The 17,524-nt window shown below is 39.3% G+C and overlaps 1 protein-coding gene and 1 long non-coding RNA gene across 10 annotated transcripts in view; one reads left to right on the plus strand and one right to left on the minus strand.

Annotated features, from left to right (window-relative positions):
* The window catches only part of LOC136828315 (uncharacterized), a 45,447-nt gene extending 29,886 nt beyond the window's left edge, over nucleotides 1–15,561 (plus strand). For all 8 annotated transcript variants that reach the window (XR_010849997.1, XR_010849996.1, XR_010849993.1 and 5 more), the window contains one exon: nucleotides 15,146–15,561. This is a non-coding gene — a long non-coding RNA (uncharacterized lncRNA). The remainder of the gene's footprint in view (nucleotides 1–15,145) is intronic.
* The window catches only part of LOC136828311 (27 kDa hemolymph protein-like), a 28,063-nt gene continuing 25,014 nt past the window's right edge, over nucleotides 14,476–17,524 (minus strand). The window contains exon 7 of one of the 2 annotated variants that reach the window (XM_067086182.1): nucleotides 14,476–17,248. The gene's annotated coding sequence lies outside the window, so the exon portion shown is untranslated. Of the gene's footprint in view, nucleotides 17,252–17,524 lie in introns of both variants that reach the window. The other variant, XM_067086181.1, reaches the window with a different exon arrangement.

Below are 17,524 nucleotides of genomic sequence, written 5' to 3' on the forward strand. Positions count from 1 at the left end.
CGATATAATTCATAGGCCTAGGCCAACACCAGAATCATGTGTTCTTTCTTTCTCAAACCGGTGCAATGGAAAGTCACGACTTGATTTTGTTTCCAAAGGTCGACACCATGGAAGATTTCACTTCCTACACAGACTAGTACATTGGCACAGTCCTTGAGCTCCTACGGAATACCAGGGAATTCACTAAGTGGTTGTACCAGCAAGGACTGCTAGGCGACTTTTTCGGGTTGTGTACTGAGTGTAATGCAGGAAACCGCCATTTCGTTAAAGATGGTGTCCACCCAGCCACTGGACACCCAGTGTACATGTGGCAGTGCGTAAACCGTTGCTGCAGAAAGAAGGTATCAGTACGGCACAGGTCCTTCTTTGAAAACTCTAAAATGTCTCTGCTGGCAATAATTGTGCTTGTATTTTGCTTTTCGAAGAAACTGCCACAATATGTGTTGCGATCCTTTGTTGTGCCGCTATTGTCACACACGACTGTCGATTGGTACAACTTCTGCAGAGACATTTGCTGCGAAATACTGCTGGCTGATAACAAGAAAATTGGTGGTCCTGGTCATATTGTTGAGATTGACGAAAGTAAATTTGGGAAACGTAAGCACAACCGTGGCCGTAAGGTGGATGGAGCTTGGGTGTTCGGTGGCATTGACCGACAGACGCCTGAAACGTTTTTCAAAGTGGTTCCGGACTGCTCAGCTGAAACTCTGCTCCTGGTGTTGCTGGACAACGTGCTTCCAGAAATCACGATCATATCTGATAGCTGGAAGGTGTACAGCAACGTCAGGGATCATTTTTTTGCGCACAGCACCGTGAACCACAGTGTCAACTTCGTAATTCCTGACGACCTAAGTGTACACACGAACACTATAGAGTCCCAGTGGCGCGTTCTCAAATGGAGCATGCTACCGAGACATGGTATGCAGAAACCACTTTACCAAGTTACTATTCTACGTACTGTTTCCAGAAGCAATACCCAGAAGGTGTTCCGTGTCCATTTCGGGCGTTTTTGGATTTAGTTAAGCGCGTCTATCCGCTCAAGAGCCGCCCGACATCCCCTATCTCTGATTTAATTACCTGACCGTCTACAATAAGACCCGGACCAAGTAATTCCCACTCACCTTTCGGCAGCCAGCAGTTGCAAAGAAGCCCAGGACAGTAGGACCTACGAAGCCAATGCTGTTACCTACATGGTCGGACAGCAGCGACTTTGAATCAAGTAAGCACAGCATTTACCTGCATTTTTACGTTTGTTATGTTACTAGGTTAGGTTATGTTTGGGAATGGACCATAGTGTGCAGTTTGTCATTTTTTGTAACCTGTGGCTACACTGAATACAGATGTTACATCTTACCAGAGCATACGAGCTTGCCAAGAATCTTTAAAAATGCGGATAAGGCGCAAAGCGCCGTTCCGCTACCCCGAACTGAGAGCAGATATGTTAAAAAAATCAATGTTACAAATTTAACGCCCGTTCTAATGTAGGTAGGGAGGTAGGGAATAGCCTGACCGATGTTTCTTATGTAGGCTACAGGTAGCCTAGGCTAGGGATTTCTGTCTGCCCTAATGTAGGTAGGGAATAGCCTAACCATGGTTCTTAAAGGCTACAAGTACCGTAGCCTAGCAGTTTCCATAGGTGCATCAGGGCCTAATGTAAGGAGAGTGGCGGGATAACATTTTGTGTGCAGAGTACCAGGTCAGCCTCACACGTAGTGTAGCAGGTCAGCCTCATATATGTAGTTTAGCAGGTCAGCATCACGTGTGTAGTTTAGTGGGTCAGCCTTACAATTGTAGCCTAGCAGGACAACCTTTTGTATGCAGACTAGCGGGTCAGAAACTAGCGAATTTTGTACGTTACGGCCAGCAGGAAACCCGACTTTTGCTTCTGTAGTTTAGCGGGTAAGCCTTACGATTGTAGCCTGGTGGGACAACCTTTTGTATGCAGACTAACGGGTCAGAAACTAGTGAATTTTGTATGTTAAGGCCAGCAAGAAACCCGACTTTTGCTTCTGTAGTTTAGCGGGTCAGCCTTTCGATTGTAGCCTAGCAGGACAACCTTTTGTATGCAGACTAGCGGGTCGGAAACTAGCGAATTTTGTATGTTACGGTCAGCAGGAAACCTGACTTTTGCTTTTCCCCACCCAGAACCCCAGTTCCCAACAGGGTCCCCCTTACTGTTTATTAGTTTTTCAGTTGCCTTTTCTTTGGGCAACACCGACAAAAGCACGCTTTTATTACCATCATGAAGCACCAAAAGGGGGTCCCGCGGTCATTCACAGGCTCCGAAAAACCTAGCCCTCCAGGGTTTCCCAGGCCACCTTATGTGAAGGGCAGAACAGCAATACAAGAATACAAACCATTGCATTTCATGTAGGAAACTTACTGCAACTGCAACGGTGGGAGGATTGTCTTATTGGAACTGATTAGCATTGTTTCATCTTGACCCATGGATGTTGTTTCTCCCAGCCTCACATTGTGAGCAGAAATAAAGTAATCTTGTATCTTCTCCCATGCAGCCAGACATAAATATGCAGAGGCTGTTTCACTGAGCCAGAAATTTTTTTTCAGAAAATTCTGTCAAGAAAAAAAAAATTTTTTGTTGCTCCCCCATGGGATAGGGAAGTACAGGTTGGTAGGCAGCTGTACTATCATAGTTGGGCCAATACAAAGAAATGGACCTAGTAGATAATAATGCTGTACCCCCTTCCCCTCATTAAAAGGGGAGCAGAGGAAGTCCTGTCTTTTGAGCAGAGGCTCAATAGGTAAGACTGTAACATGCCTACAGCTTGAATTATTCCAGTTCTTTCAGTGATCCTCTTGGGATTCAGCTTGAAAGGTTGGCAGGGAAAGAAGTGGAATGCTTAGGTAGATAATCCCTCCTCTCCATATGCCATGAGTATTGGCTACACATCTTACCACTGGGCCACTTGGCAGCAGTGGGGCAAATCCCTGGGTACCTACCAAGGCATGCTGTCCAATTCTTGCAAGTAGATCTGTTGTCCACCCTAACTAACAGGATTGCTCAAAGCTCTTGCCTTGTCAGCAGAAGAGAGGGTGATTCTGGAGAAGAATACTCTGGAAGGTGTTGAAAACCAGTCTATGGCCAATACAGTCAACTATTCCTAGTGGAACAACCAACAGTTGGTTGGCCACTTGCAATCCCCTCCCCATTGAGTGAGTTGTTCTACAGATGCAAGCACAAGGATTATTTGTCCTTTCTAATATAAATCTGGATAGAAAGCCTTGGTTTGACAAAATTTAACAAACAGTGTTTGTTCCTGTCTGAAAACATGTATTTCTGCCAACTCAGCAGTATTAAGCCAAGATGAATTTGGCATCCTGCCACTACTATCATTAAGGCTGCATATTTGTATGGAGAAATCATCCACAAACACTGTGTACATTAATTTTGGGATTACTTATTCAATGCAACTGACATCTTGTGCAAAAAGGGGTGACACTTCTTCACTTCCCAATGAAATACCCTTTTTGGACACCTCATACAATAATGTAGTTGCTTGTACTTGGGAGTCTTCATAATTTTAAAAATGCTTTAATAAAATGGGGTCATCCTCCTCTCAGATCACCTGCTTAGTGAGGAGTTAACATGTCCTGTTCGCTAGTTGCATGTTACCGCTGGAAACTGGGTATATCGCTCTCTTGGTCCATGACTTTGGGTCACACAGGTTTGAGCGATCCGCTTGGTAAGAGGTTAGCATGGTCGTCCGTTTGCTAGTTGCATAACTGGTCTGTGGATTGGGTTTGTGCTGGTAGGGGTTAAGATTCTCTCTCTCTAGAGTATGCGCAGTCCAAGCAGTCCTGGAATTCTTTCACTCATGTATAGCTAGCCACATGGCAATTAGAAGAGTTGAAGGAGCGGTGCCAGGGCCTTTTTCTCTCAATTTTTGCGAATTTTGAAGCAGGATGGTGGCAGTGTTTTATGTCGGATTGGGGGTTTGTTACGGGTTTTGGAATGCCCTAAGGAGTAGAGTTCTGGTAGATCTCCTCCTGTGGGTGAGGGAGGAGCAACCCAGGCCTCCAGGGATTGGATTGGTCTGGACAGTCCCACTTCTCCAGCACTCTTGAAGGTCGTGACAGAATGGTAATTCTCATAGTTTTTAGCCAAGAGTGGTTCCACTTCTTTCTCCAGATTTGGGTATGTCTCAGTTCTGTCTACAGGGGGAACATGACCAGGAGTTAGAGACTGATACTCTACTCTCCCCCCCCCATTGAATTTGTGTTAGAAACCCACTTTTACAAGTTGTTTTGAAGGGCATGGCATGAGTAACCATTAGAGAGAGAGGCAACTTCTTACTTTTGAGAAATGTGAAGGATGAGTACTTTTGACTACCCATTCTTCCATGCTCTTGGAATTACTCAGCAGGTGGTAATACCTGAGCTTACTGACACGCAGCAGCAGTCAGTGCCTAGTAGATGATCTGTGTTTGTGAGCTTCATGAGGCACAAGAGATTGAGAGTCCTCAATTCTTCCCTCCGAGTCTCTGGTGGAGATCTGGGTGAGATACTGCTTTGCCTGCCTGTACTTTTCAGTAATATTTGAAGCTTTCACTCCTGGTGTTTGGAGTGTTTTCTTCTTTCGTTAGTAACGATTAGTGCAGGAAAGGGTTGTTTAAGAAAACACTTTTGGCTTTGTATGGGTTCTTTGGACAGTAAATCCTCTGACTGTTTGGTTTGTATTCCTGTAGAAACAAGTAACAAATTTTGAATAACAATTTGTATTTTACCTGAGTATACAGCTAGTGCCTTTTTTATTCAGCCCTACCTCAGCTGCCCTGCTCAGTCCCGGCAACCAAAGGAAAAGTGAGTGTGACAGTCAGTGAGTGAGGGATACTCCTCTACTCACCCCCTCCCCACTTGGTTAACCACCTTGTTACCAGGCTTCAACTGGTTTCCAGCTCATGAATAAAGATACTGCTACATAGAAGTCTCAGGAAATATACAAATTATTACTATTATCTTCTCATCCAACATTTTTGTTACCTTGCATCCAAACTATATGAACAGTGAACTGTTTCCATCATACTGCCAATGCAGAAAAAGCACAAGCATAGCACTATTTTGTGACTACACAGGCTCCTCTAACAATAGGTAAAATAAAAAAAATTTTCTTTAGTTAAGCCTTTTATATAAATAATACATTACACAAATACATATCATATTTTACAGGTTTCAGTGCAGCTTTTAGTGCTTTTTAGTTGCCTACCATGGAATTTACATGTTTTTATATACAAATGAGAACATTTATCATATGTGTAAGCTCATTTCATTATGGATGATGTGCAAATATTATGTAATTAAAATACTTAGCAAAAGTCATTCAGAAAACAAACAAATTTACCTTTTTTTTTTATAAGGTTTCTGAATGCCTTCAAAATCACAGCAGCCCACAAGACTAATTATCTTTTAGGAAAAGTTCTTTAGTTAATGGTATTTTAACTTTTATCAAATAATTTTAAATAGATCAAAAAGATTCCTCTCAGAGGCTGCCATGAGAGCTGAGGGTTTAATTATACATTTATTTATACTATACTATTAAATACAATAAAACTTCATTATAAGTGATAAGAGGATAAAGAGCATGTTACAAATGGACTTTAATGTCAAACTTAAATCCAGTTGAGGCAATATTTGAATGATATTCTTTCCTCGGACTGAGAATGTTGGAATTTCATATTTTGTGGTAATGCTTAAGCATGATTACGATTTTGCTACTTATGAAGGACATAAGATTTCTTAGCTGTCTTACGTAAACCAAGTCAGTCTTTAATGTGGACTCACTGATGATGATCAAGTTGTTAAATAAATATTTTCAATGTATACAGCACATACACTGTACAGACATCAAATGACATTTACATAGTACGTAGTATACTAAGTGTACATGAATGAAAACTTTATTTTTTTTTAAGATTTTAATCAAACCATTGCTTTTCAAATGCCACTTTGCTGCTTGGCTCAGCTTATAAAAACACAGGCAGAATCCAGGTTGTCTTTTATCAGGTTCATTTATTCTTCAGTAGGATATATGAACCACTTCTTTAAACCTGTAGACAGGAAGAGGACTTAGACTACTATGGTTTTGCCGTTGTTTTCTTAGTTTAATGACTGGAGTATTCTTCACTCTGAGGAAAAGCACATTGCCAGCTTGAATTCACTTTTGGTTGTAATTAATTATTTCAAGGATGATGTAATATGGGTATTATCACCTATATACTACTTCCCCTTGAGACTGAATAGAAGACTTGACAGTGCTTCAGGATATAATCACACCATGAAATGGGTGAGGAAAGGATATGAACTCATGAAATAGATCCTGTTAATGGCTTGAGTGTGGTGTCTGGCTGGTAACACCAGATCTATTGGAGAAAGAAGTGAATTGTAGGAGTTAAAGCTCAAGTCACTTTTCAAGGTCAGTTGGGAACCAGTCTCCTAGAATATTTTTTAAATTCCATCCAAATTGCGTGAAAAGCAAGTGTAAGATATAGTAAGTATGAAGAGGATAACATAATAAGTGGCTTTTCTTAGAAATGCTGAAAGCTAAAACCAAGCCAGTCAAGAAAGGATAGCTACTTCAGAAAACAATGGCTAACTGAACGATATAACTCGAAAAATAGTAAATCAATAAACCCACGCTTAAGACAGGAGATGGCTTTGGAAGAACACAAAAACAGATGTTATAAAAACTGTAGGAGAATCAAAATGTATGAGATAGAGGTGACAAATGTAGGAGACTGAAAAGACATTCTAACAAGCCAAAGAAAGTATTCTCCTTTAGGGTAATAATTGTTTCTTAAATATGCATTCTCTTGTAGGGTAACAACTGTTTCTTAAATACAATCAATAAGACATATTTGGCTCTGGACTCGCTGTGACCTGCAGGTATAAGCAGAAAGGCACCTGTATAAAATAATGGTTTGTGTTCTGAATGAATATATTTATCTCTAGTCATAACTCATTTTCTGCAGTCTTGACAGCACCCTTGGTAAGCTCCTTGCAATAGGGAAAGTTTCTTAAATTTAGAGGGGGGGGGTCTCACCCACTAAACTTATATACAGTGTACGTTATATTTACATAGTAAAAATTGGAGTCTTGAAATGTTGCACTCTTTCAAGACTTAAGTTCTCACAAATCCTTTAGAGATTTGTGCTCAAGAAACGTAACAATTGCCTAAACAAATAACCAGTAATTACTTTTCATATATATATATATATATACATCTAACATGTGCTGTAAAACTGTCATATATACTGTTATTTGAATTTGGACAATGTTTAACATAGAGCATTCTTCAATGGGACATTGTAGACAATATTGGAGATTATAAGAAGACTTCTTAAAATTTTTAAGTGTTGATACAGTGAAAAAAATATATATAAATTTAAGGTTTTCAAGAATTTTTACATGTATCATGAAAATGACTTTTTGGTTTGCCTTAAATTTATTTATTGGCAATTTTTAATAAGTAATGAGGATTACAAAATAGGAGAAAATTATTTCATCAAAAGCTTTTTGAAACTTAAAAACTTTTCACTTACATAATCTTGTTTGCAGCATCAGACAATTTTAGGATTTGTCTAATGGAAAAAAGTAGATTGTTTTCTAGTATGAAAAACATTTTGTGTTTCCAGGGACAAGAAAATGTTAAACACATGCCAGTCACCATATAACACAGGTTTGTTATTACACTGAGTAATATTATTATTGACTATAGCCCAGTCGACATTACTGTAAAATGGCAATGTACATGTTAGTAAAAAATGCAAGTATGGAAATATAATTTTCATATATAATAATCCCAATGAAAATTTACAATTGACATATTATGAAACTGATTTTTAGGATGTCATATCTTTTATTGCAACACCTTGTGGGTCCCAGTGCCTAGCCTTTGGCTTAAAACTCGTACTCGATCCTACCCTTCAAGCCTTGGATAGCCTAGCCTAACCTAGAAGAGCATAAGATATAGCAACCCATGATGATGATGAATTTGAATTGGGCTACATGTAAAGAAAATTATTACTTTTGCATTCACAGGCCAGATTTTTTTTTTTACTGTAAACCTCTACATTGAAATTTGAGGTTCCAAGTGCAAGATATTAGCCTAGCACTTTGCTTTAACAAGTCTTACATTAGTATAGATTTTGCTATTTGAATGAATTTTGAATTTGTTTTCACTTGTACAAAAAAGGCAGAAAGTGAAAATAGCAAGCTGTGTTTTTGCATTGAGCTGCTGTGGAGGCAGCACATCCCAAGCAACTAGTGGTACTGCCAAGTTTCTTCTTCAGGAACTATGCCAGTTATATGTTTGAATGGTGTCAAATGACCATGTATGCTGTATTGCTATGTATTTTGTGCATCTGTTAGCAAGATATTAGGAAAGCCAAGACAGCAAGTAAGGTTGTTGTATAAATTGTGAAAAGGACAGAATAAAATTAAAGTTAAAGACATGGTGTGGAAAAGTCTTCAAAAAGTGTTGAATTTAATTTGGGTTTTGCTTGTATAAATGTCCTATTAGATGGCATCCAGAACCGAATAAAATGAAAAGTATTACTAAAACTGACAGATGGGTGTACAAAGTGTGGTGTCCCTTTTACGTTATCTTTTACTTCAGGAAATCTCGGTCAGTTTTTTATTACTGTAAACTGAAACAGAAAGAAATAAGTGATGGTGGTAAAAGTGGAATTTAAAGACAGGCATGGGTAGTGTCATTGTGCTTGTAAAGACTACTGTAGAGTGATTCAGCTGCCATATTGTTTTTGAAAAGATAATTGCAGGTAGTTTTTATATATAAAAAGTTTTGGAAATTGCAGGTTATTGGACAAAACTTTGCCAATTTATTTTAATGCCATTGGCAATGTCATCCTCAAGCCTCTACTTGATGTGCCATTCAGAAAATTGGAAGGTACTTTATTTGGCATATATAAGCCTACACTTCCCCTTGCGTTTCATTTGCATTTCATTTACTTGGGAGTATCAAAGTAAATGAGTGGATAATCTATTTTTTTTTTTTTTTTTTTTTGAAAAATGTGAGAAGATATCCTGTGACAAATTTATTTGTATTCTAACCACCAAATATATTGATTTTGCAGATTTGTGGCCAAGACTTAATAGTCGCACTTAATGCTGTTTCAAGGGCCAGTAACAGATAAAACATTTTAACCAGGGACCTGGAAGGACAACAATATAAAACTAGCAAGTGACTTTAGCTACGAGGCTTGGTCTGTCAAAGCTGAGGATGGTACAGAAGAGATTTCAGCATCCCATGAGCAAGAACTGACAAATGAAGAGCTAATGTAATTGCAAGATTGTAAAGAATAAAAAATAAAAGCAAGAATGGCCCAGAAGTGCAGTTGTCCAGTAATTAAATGCAAAACACTTGGTGTGCAATGTTAGTATTGCAACTGCAATGATTGAAGAGAGAAGCTGCCTATCATAGGTATAAAAACCAGAGCATTTTTTAAATGAAGGAAAGTATTCTTCAGAGCTAGAATCGGTCATTGAAACTTGTGTAACAGCATAATTAACTACCAGGTGGAGGAAGAGTAGTAGTGACCTAGCACTTCCTTCAATATCAAGGGCTGCTGCATTGGGATTATGGAAAGGCTCTGGTTGCCTACCCCAGAAAAATACAAGTTTTGAAATTAAAAATTAATTTGTGTGGATGATTCACTCCTTGGGTGATTTGCCTCTCAACTAACTGGCAAGTTGAATATTCATATGGAAATTTTATGATTGTGAGCTGGGTACTGCTAACTCCTGTAACCCCTTATTTGGTCTGTCATAGGAATGAAGGGTGACAGTACTCCGAGCCTGAGTGAGAAGTGTTTTAACTCATGTTTGTGTAGAAAAAACACTCATGTTTGTGTAGAAAACCACTTAAGTGTCAGATGAGAAAAGGCCATATATCTTACCAGTATGCTTCGTCTACGCTGAAGCTCATGGGAAAACAGGCGAGTGTGAGATCTTGGTCTATGCACCCGAGTTAGGCTGCGGAGGAACAAAAGTCACATTTCACTCCAAAGTCTGAAGTTCTGAGGGTGACAAGACATCTCAAACCTCCTCATGAGCATGGATAAAAGGAGCAAGATTTATGCCCATCAGTCAGTGCCTGGTTTAGAGCAAAACTGTTCCCTTTCACCATGGAGACAGGAGCAAGTCATTACAAAGGTTGACGAGCAAGTCCACAGTATACTGAACAGTAGCTCCACTGAATGAAGAGAGATCCTCAGCAAAACAAAATACTTAAGATTGTCCAGGTGTTCAAAGATGTCTTCCAGAGCCCCCTAAGGATCTGGCACAGGGGATCATAACACTGAAAGTTGAAAAAATTGACCAATGGCATTCCTAAAGCTCGATTAGCCTTTCTGCCCAGTGAGAGTGTAAGGACCACTCCCTCAACTACTTGGCAGTGGCAGCAGAGCCGATCTGCCACAGCTTTCTTTCTGCTTCGAATGTACCTAGTTGACAGGTTGAGGACATGGCAAACTGCCCAATGCATCTACATTGCCAAGAGACTGAGGTGAAGGCTTGGACAGGGTTGCCTTTAAGGGTTTGAAGAAGCCTGCACAGTGGAGTAAGAACCAGCTGCAGTACATCTCTTCTAACTAGAACCTGACTGCTTGATAGCAAAATGCTAAAATCTTGTCTCTGAAAGAAAGAACACACTGGTGTGGCAAAGTTATCTAGCATGCTCAAACAAGAGGTTGGACCATGATGTTTTCTAGGAGGAGGCCATGACGACTAACTCTAAAGAAAGCCTAACCATCCTGTTGTCTCCCTGGGAGGTCATTCATCAGTCTGCTCTGATGAGTCCTACTGGAGGGAAGTATTCTCAGATTCTCTGTAGGTTGTTCTGGCATATCAGCAGCAAGAACTCACTTCCTTCAATATCAAGGGCTGCAAGGGTTGCTGCATTGGGATTATGGAAAGGCTCTGGTTGCCTACCCCAGAAAAATACAAGTTTTGAAATTAAAAATTAATTTGTGTGGATGATTCACTCCTTGGGTGATTTGCCTCTCAACTAACTGGCAAGTTGAATATTCATATGGAAATTTTATGATTGTGAGCTGGGTACTGCTAACTCCTGTAACCCCTTATTTGGTCTGTCATAGGAATGAAGGGTGACAGTACTCCGAGCCTGAGTGAGAAGTGTTTTAACTCATGTTTGTGTAGAAAACCACTCATGTTTGTCAGAACCAGAAAAGGCCATATATCTTACCAGTATGCTTCGTCTACGCTGAAGCTCATGGGAAAACAGGCGAGTGTGAGATCTTGGTCTATGCACCCGAGTTAGGCTGCGGAGGAACAAAAGTCACATTTCACTCCAAAGTCTGAAGTTCTGAGGGTGACAAGACATCTCAAACCTCCTCATGAGCATGGATAAAAGGAGCAAGATTTATGCCCATCAGTCAGTGCCTGGTTTAGAGCAAAACTGTTCCCTTTCACCATGGAGACAGGAGCAAGTCATTACAAAGGTTGACGAGCAAGTCCACAGTATACTGAACAGTAGCTCCACTGAATGAAGAGAGATCCTCAGCAAAACAAAATACTTAAGATTGTCCAGGGTGTTCAAAGATGTCTTCCAGAGCCCCCTAAGGATCTGGCACAGGGGATCATAACACTGGAAGTTGAAAAGGTTGACCAATGGCATTCCTAAAGCTCGATTAGCCTTTCTGCCCAGTGAGAGTGTAAGGACCACTCCCTCAACTACTTGGCAGTGGCAGCAGAGCCGATCTGCCACAGCTTTCTTTCTGCTTTGAATGTACCTAGTTGACAGGTTGAGGACATGGCAAACTGCCCACTCATGCATCTACATTGCCAAGAGACTGAGGTGAAGGCTTGGACAGGGTTGCCTTTATTGCTGGAGGGTTTGAAGAAGCTTGCACAGTGGAGTAGGGAGAACCAGCTGCAGTACATCTCTTCTAGGGGGTTACTAGAACCTGACTGCTTGATAGCAAAATGCTACCGGTCAAATCTTGTCTCTGAAAGAAAGAACACACTGGTGTGGCAAAGTTATCTAGCATGCTCAAACAAGAGGTTGGACCATGATGTTTTCTAGGAGGAGGCCATGACGACTAACTCTGCTACCAAGAAAGCCTAACCATCCTGTTGGAGTCTCCCTGGGGAGGTCATTCATCAGTCTGCTCTGATGAGTCCTACTGGAGGGAAGTATTCTCAGCATTCTCTGTAGGTTGTTCTGGCATATCAGCAGCAAGAACTTACTTGATCTTAGGGATTGATGGAAACCTGATTTGCAGTTCCAACTGCTGACCAAATCTAAGACACCATGAGCAAGCAGTAATCACAGCAGCTGGAACAATGGCTTTGCCTCCTGAGCACAACCTGAAGTACACTCCATCAACCAGATCATTTCAGCAAGGGACAGTGTTGCTTCCCTGAGATCATCAGGTTCACAATGAGCTAAACAGTCTCTCAATTCCAGCTCAGCCTCAAGGGGTTTGAAGAACCCTTAGGTCCCCAAAGGATTCCAAAGTCAAGCCTTAGATCCTCTCCCAAAAAGAGGTTGACACACCAGTTTGCCCTGGTGAGCACTCTCAGACCGAGGAGACATAAGTGAACCAAATGGTACTGATCACTAAATAACCAATCAAGGATGACTTGCAGCCACTTCCAAATGTGGTCCACATTCCCATATACTTTCATATGACTGGTTGAAGTTGAACTGGATGCTACAGACGAGTGCTCACATGCCAGGTACTAAGAGTCTTGGATGAACCAAGAACCTGAGTGCCTGCACAATAACATGCACATGGTTCACCACTACAGTAGTGAATTGTAATGTGATGACTAAATGCATTCACAATTCACACACTAGACACACAAACATCACCAGAGGGTTTGCACGATCTATCGCATGTAAACCTTTTGTCTACGCAAGTACAATCCAGGGATCTTGCTTGCGCCTAGTAGTAGTACCAACTTCTCTGTGCATCTGAGCAAAGGTAAGAACAAAGGAAATGTTAGACAACCCATGTGTTTTGAAAGTAAACTGGGAGACACTAATTCACAGGCACACTGAGAACTTCAGGTCACCCGTACCTACAGATGTTCCACCCCTGGCTATTACTACACTGCCAACTTCCAACTTCCAAAGAAGGAAGGTGCTCACTCAAAGACTGATGGAACTTATTGTGAGATGGCTTCTGAGACCTCTCCTTTCTCTTCCCACAGGAAAAAAAAAAGCTTGAAGAGGAGGAGGAGGAAAAAGATACACCACTTGCTTTCCTTTTATCTTATCACATCCACAATTTTTACTTGTGCAGGATGTGTCAGGGCTGGTGGAGCATCATCAGACTCCTCTCTGCTTACTTAATTATAAATATGAAAAGGGAAGAGTCTGGAACAACAGTCCTTTTGTCTTGAAAGTAAATGGGGAGGCTCTGGTTCACAAGCAATCTCAGAACTGCATGTCAACCCTACTAGAGCAAACATTACTTCATGGAGTGAATGATGATGGGGATCCCCAAAGAAAGGAAAGCTCTCACTCACATTCTGACAGAACTTGTATGAGTACTTCCAAGACCTCTTCTGCTTCCCAAAGGAGGAGGAGGAGTAAGACACATTCTCATCACATTCACCTTACTCCACCCCCTCATTGTACTGTACTATCCTCAGGAAGCAGCTTTAGAGGTTAGTCATCTATCCTACAATGGTTACTCTACCACCAAGGACACAAAACCACTAAAATTCATCCTGTGTCCATTACTCCTTTTGTCGTTCACTTTTCATGTTCACACTGTTGAACAATAAACAAAACACAATACAAACCATAGAAAAAGATGAATTTCCAACTTGGCAGTTATAGCAGGAACACGGCAAGATGCCCACAACTGACAACAGCCAAACAAAAAGTGATAGATGAGGACAGATGTGCTGGTGTTTCCTCACTCACCCACCTATTACTACTTGCTTCCAAGTTTCAACTGAATCCAGCTCGTGCTGAAGGATATGCCTACATAAAAGGCAATGGTTTATTTCCTGTAGGGAATACATATGACAAGTTCAGAAAAGACAAGGAAGGTTAGTTGTTTGCAGGATGTTTAGCTTACCCACATGTATTTCAATCATATCAGATAAACTGCAGCCTTCAACTTCAAGAGACAAACAAACTTAATTGTGACCTGTCTGCCCCCCTGGAGGATTCAAATTATGTGGTGTTAACAAAGGACCTTCCCCTCTCTCCCAAACCCAAGTCTTCTGTATATCCCACTTTGTTAGTTTCTTGGCCTAGTGCACAACCAACACCCAGCTCTCAGCCTTCCAATAAACCTGTCTTCCTGATTTTGTCGATTGGTTATTGTAAGGTTTAACGTTGGTGCATTTTAGTAGGTTATTCGTTAGGTATGAGCAAGCTTGAAAATTTTTTCTACTTTTGGATAGTGGGGTAAACCTATATATGTATGACAAAATGGAATTTTTCATAAACACAATGAATTTACAAATGGAATGCATAATAGATTATCTTAACAAAACAGTGCCAGTCTTACAACTCCTGACTGACACTTAAGCCTAATACTGTACACATCGGTGTTTAGTGGATACTAACTAAATACATTTAAATGGTTTGTCGTCTATAAATATGAAAAAAAAATTGCACAAAATCATGCTTTACAGTTACACAGTGCAGGAAAACAAAATTACAGTAATTGGGTCTAAACTCTACAAACAATTCCTTGGCTTCATAATATTCAGTGAGCTTCATTACTGGTAGCTGGTTCATTTAACGTTGTTATACATCATCACCATCATTACTACTCTTGCTTCCCACCTTGCCATTTGTTACTCTCTAATGTATGTTATAAATGCAAGTAACAGTTGGATGGCACACATTAGTAAAAGTGGTCAAAATGAAAAGTCATAAAATTAAGTAACCACCAAGTGAGTGAGGAGGAAGTGTAATACAATATATATACAAAAATTAAGTAAGCTGTTTCCTGGGAGGCGGAGGAAGTGTGGTGTAAGGTTCTGATCTTAACCTTGCTTGCCATTATTTCAAGTATTCATAACATTACCTGAAGTTGGACATCATTTTGCAAGATACGAATTGCACTGGATTACTGTACTAGAAAAATTAATAGTAACATTAACTATATATTTGTTTTAGGTGGACAAGAACTAACGACAACCCACCCCAACTCCGTAGCTATAAGCCTCAAGACTTTGGCACTCTGTTCCCATCAGTAATACAGGCCTGTTGGACACATGATAATCAAGTCCATGGGAGTGGATCTTCACAACTAGCAAAGTAGCAAAACAGCACTGAAAACTACAGGTAACTTTCGTAACTCAAAATGACACCCTTTTCTATTTCATTCTTGATATACTCAAAATAACGTTAATTAATAATGTAACCAATATGAGCTGAATATACATGAACATTGCTAAAAGTGACATTTTACAGTATAATGACTGTAGAAAAGAGTATTTAGAAGAGTGTACTATATTAGATGTTCTGTATTAAAAATAAATATATAATAATACTGTATATTACTAGGAAATAAATATTTCTTACAAGTTGAAGCTGTTGTCTATATACCAGTGATTCTCAGCCTTACTTTTTGATAATCTGCAAGCAGAAGCCTTTTCATATTTACTGTATTTAGAACAGATAGCGTGAATAACTGAAAATTAAAAATCTACATCCATCAAACCCATGGATGAAATTATACATCTAGGTTTGTTCTAAATTATCACAATATTTTTGGATTATTCAACCATAAACACTCTCTACAAATAGAATTCTTATATACACATAGCTTGCAAGTACTACTGCAGAACGAGATCATTGTAAGTACTTAAAATGATAGACATAAAACATTAAATTTCAAATTAATACAATAATAACTGGAACAATAAAAGTAAATTTGGCACAACCAAAAGTAAGTCATGAATCGTAAAAACCACCAATGAAATTTCTAAAAGTTAATTTTCCAAAAGTTGGGATTCAAAAAAATGTATAAGTTACTAAAACCCAACCAGTACAATATCCTTGTTGCATTGCATTGCATTAGTAAAAGGGTAAATTACATTTCAAGCAGCATATACAGTACTACACCCCAAATGTAAAACATATGGTAACACTAATGCTATTACATCAAGGGGATCAACACTACATAATTTGTCAGAGTAGACCCTCAACTTGCCAGATGCTTTGAATGTTTGGTCTCCTAATAAGTAGAAAAATCTGGTAAGTAACACAGACTGTATAATGGAGCCTACACTTTCAACATTCAAGATATCCCTAAGGCAACAATATTTTCCATATAATTTCTAGCCTAAGTTAGCTTGTATTTTACTCTAAAAGAATAATTCAGTTCAAGATTTTTATAGACAAAATGTATACTTCTACGACAGTAGTCTAGCATAAATAAAGCACTGTAGCTGATAAGCAACAGTTCAGATCCAATCTGAGGGCTACAATATATCTTGTTTGTAAGCGAATTGATATAAAGTAGCCTTCAATCAACAAAGGAATCTAATTTTCATTCAATAAAGTCCTTCTTCCCTGAATGTAAATACCCTTGAGCATTCTTTCCCATGTTTAACAAGCATATTTTATTGCCAAAAGATCATTTTATCACCTCATCACTTCAGCATTTAACACAGTATATTTACATTCTAACTGGCAACATTCTCTATGATGTGAAATATATGCTGAATACAGTCAACCCCTGGTATTCACAGGGGAGGCATACCACTGACAACCCCGCCCCCCGTGAATAGCTCAAATCCGTGAATACTTAAAACCCTCTAAAACTGCTTATAACTACCTATTTTGATAAGTTCAAAACCCAAAAATCCCTCTAAAAAAGCTTATGCCTGAAGCACAAGTAGTCAGGAAAATATGAAAATACAGTAATTTGTGAATATTTCTCTATGAAAAATACTGCGAATAGGTGAATTTTCCACGAATAATGTGTATATACGTTCCACAGAGGAATCTGCGAATGGGTGAAGCCATGAATCCAGAACCGCGAATAGACGGGGGTCCACTATATTATTATTTTTTTTTTTTTTTTATTTTTAGGTAGTTTAGCCAGACCACAAAATGTACTAAACTCTCACAGGGCTGGCCTGAATATTCATAAAGACCTGTTTAATAAGTGCTTTAGTCTACAAATTCTGCAAACTGTGATCCCATCTAGTTTCATATATACTGTAGATGTATGGATGTATTATCTAACTTGCCTTAACAGGCAAAAGGACACTGCTGAAAAAAATGTTTAGAAAAAAATATAATTAGGACAACTTTTCCCGTCAGTAACTTTTCTTTAAAGTTCACTATTCTTTTGACGGATGCACAAGCCAACAATTGTTTCATGAACACATGCAACAACCTATAAACATTAAAATGTAGTTAGCACTAATCACAGGCAAAACCCTTAAAGACAGAACTGTAAAGCAAATTGTGATTTGATAAACTGCAATTTAAACATTATTAAAACTAAAAATTACAACTGACAAAATTTCTTTAATTGATTTC

Source organism: Macrobrachium rosenbergii, chromosome 42 (genome assembly GCF_040412425.1).
Source record: "Macrobrachium rosenbergii isolate ZJJX-2024 chromosome 42, ASM4041242v1, whole genome shotgun sequence".
NCBI lineage: Eukaryota > Metazoa > Arthropoda > Malacostraca > Decapoda > Palaemonidae > Macrobrachium > Macrobrachium rosenbergii.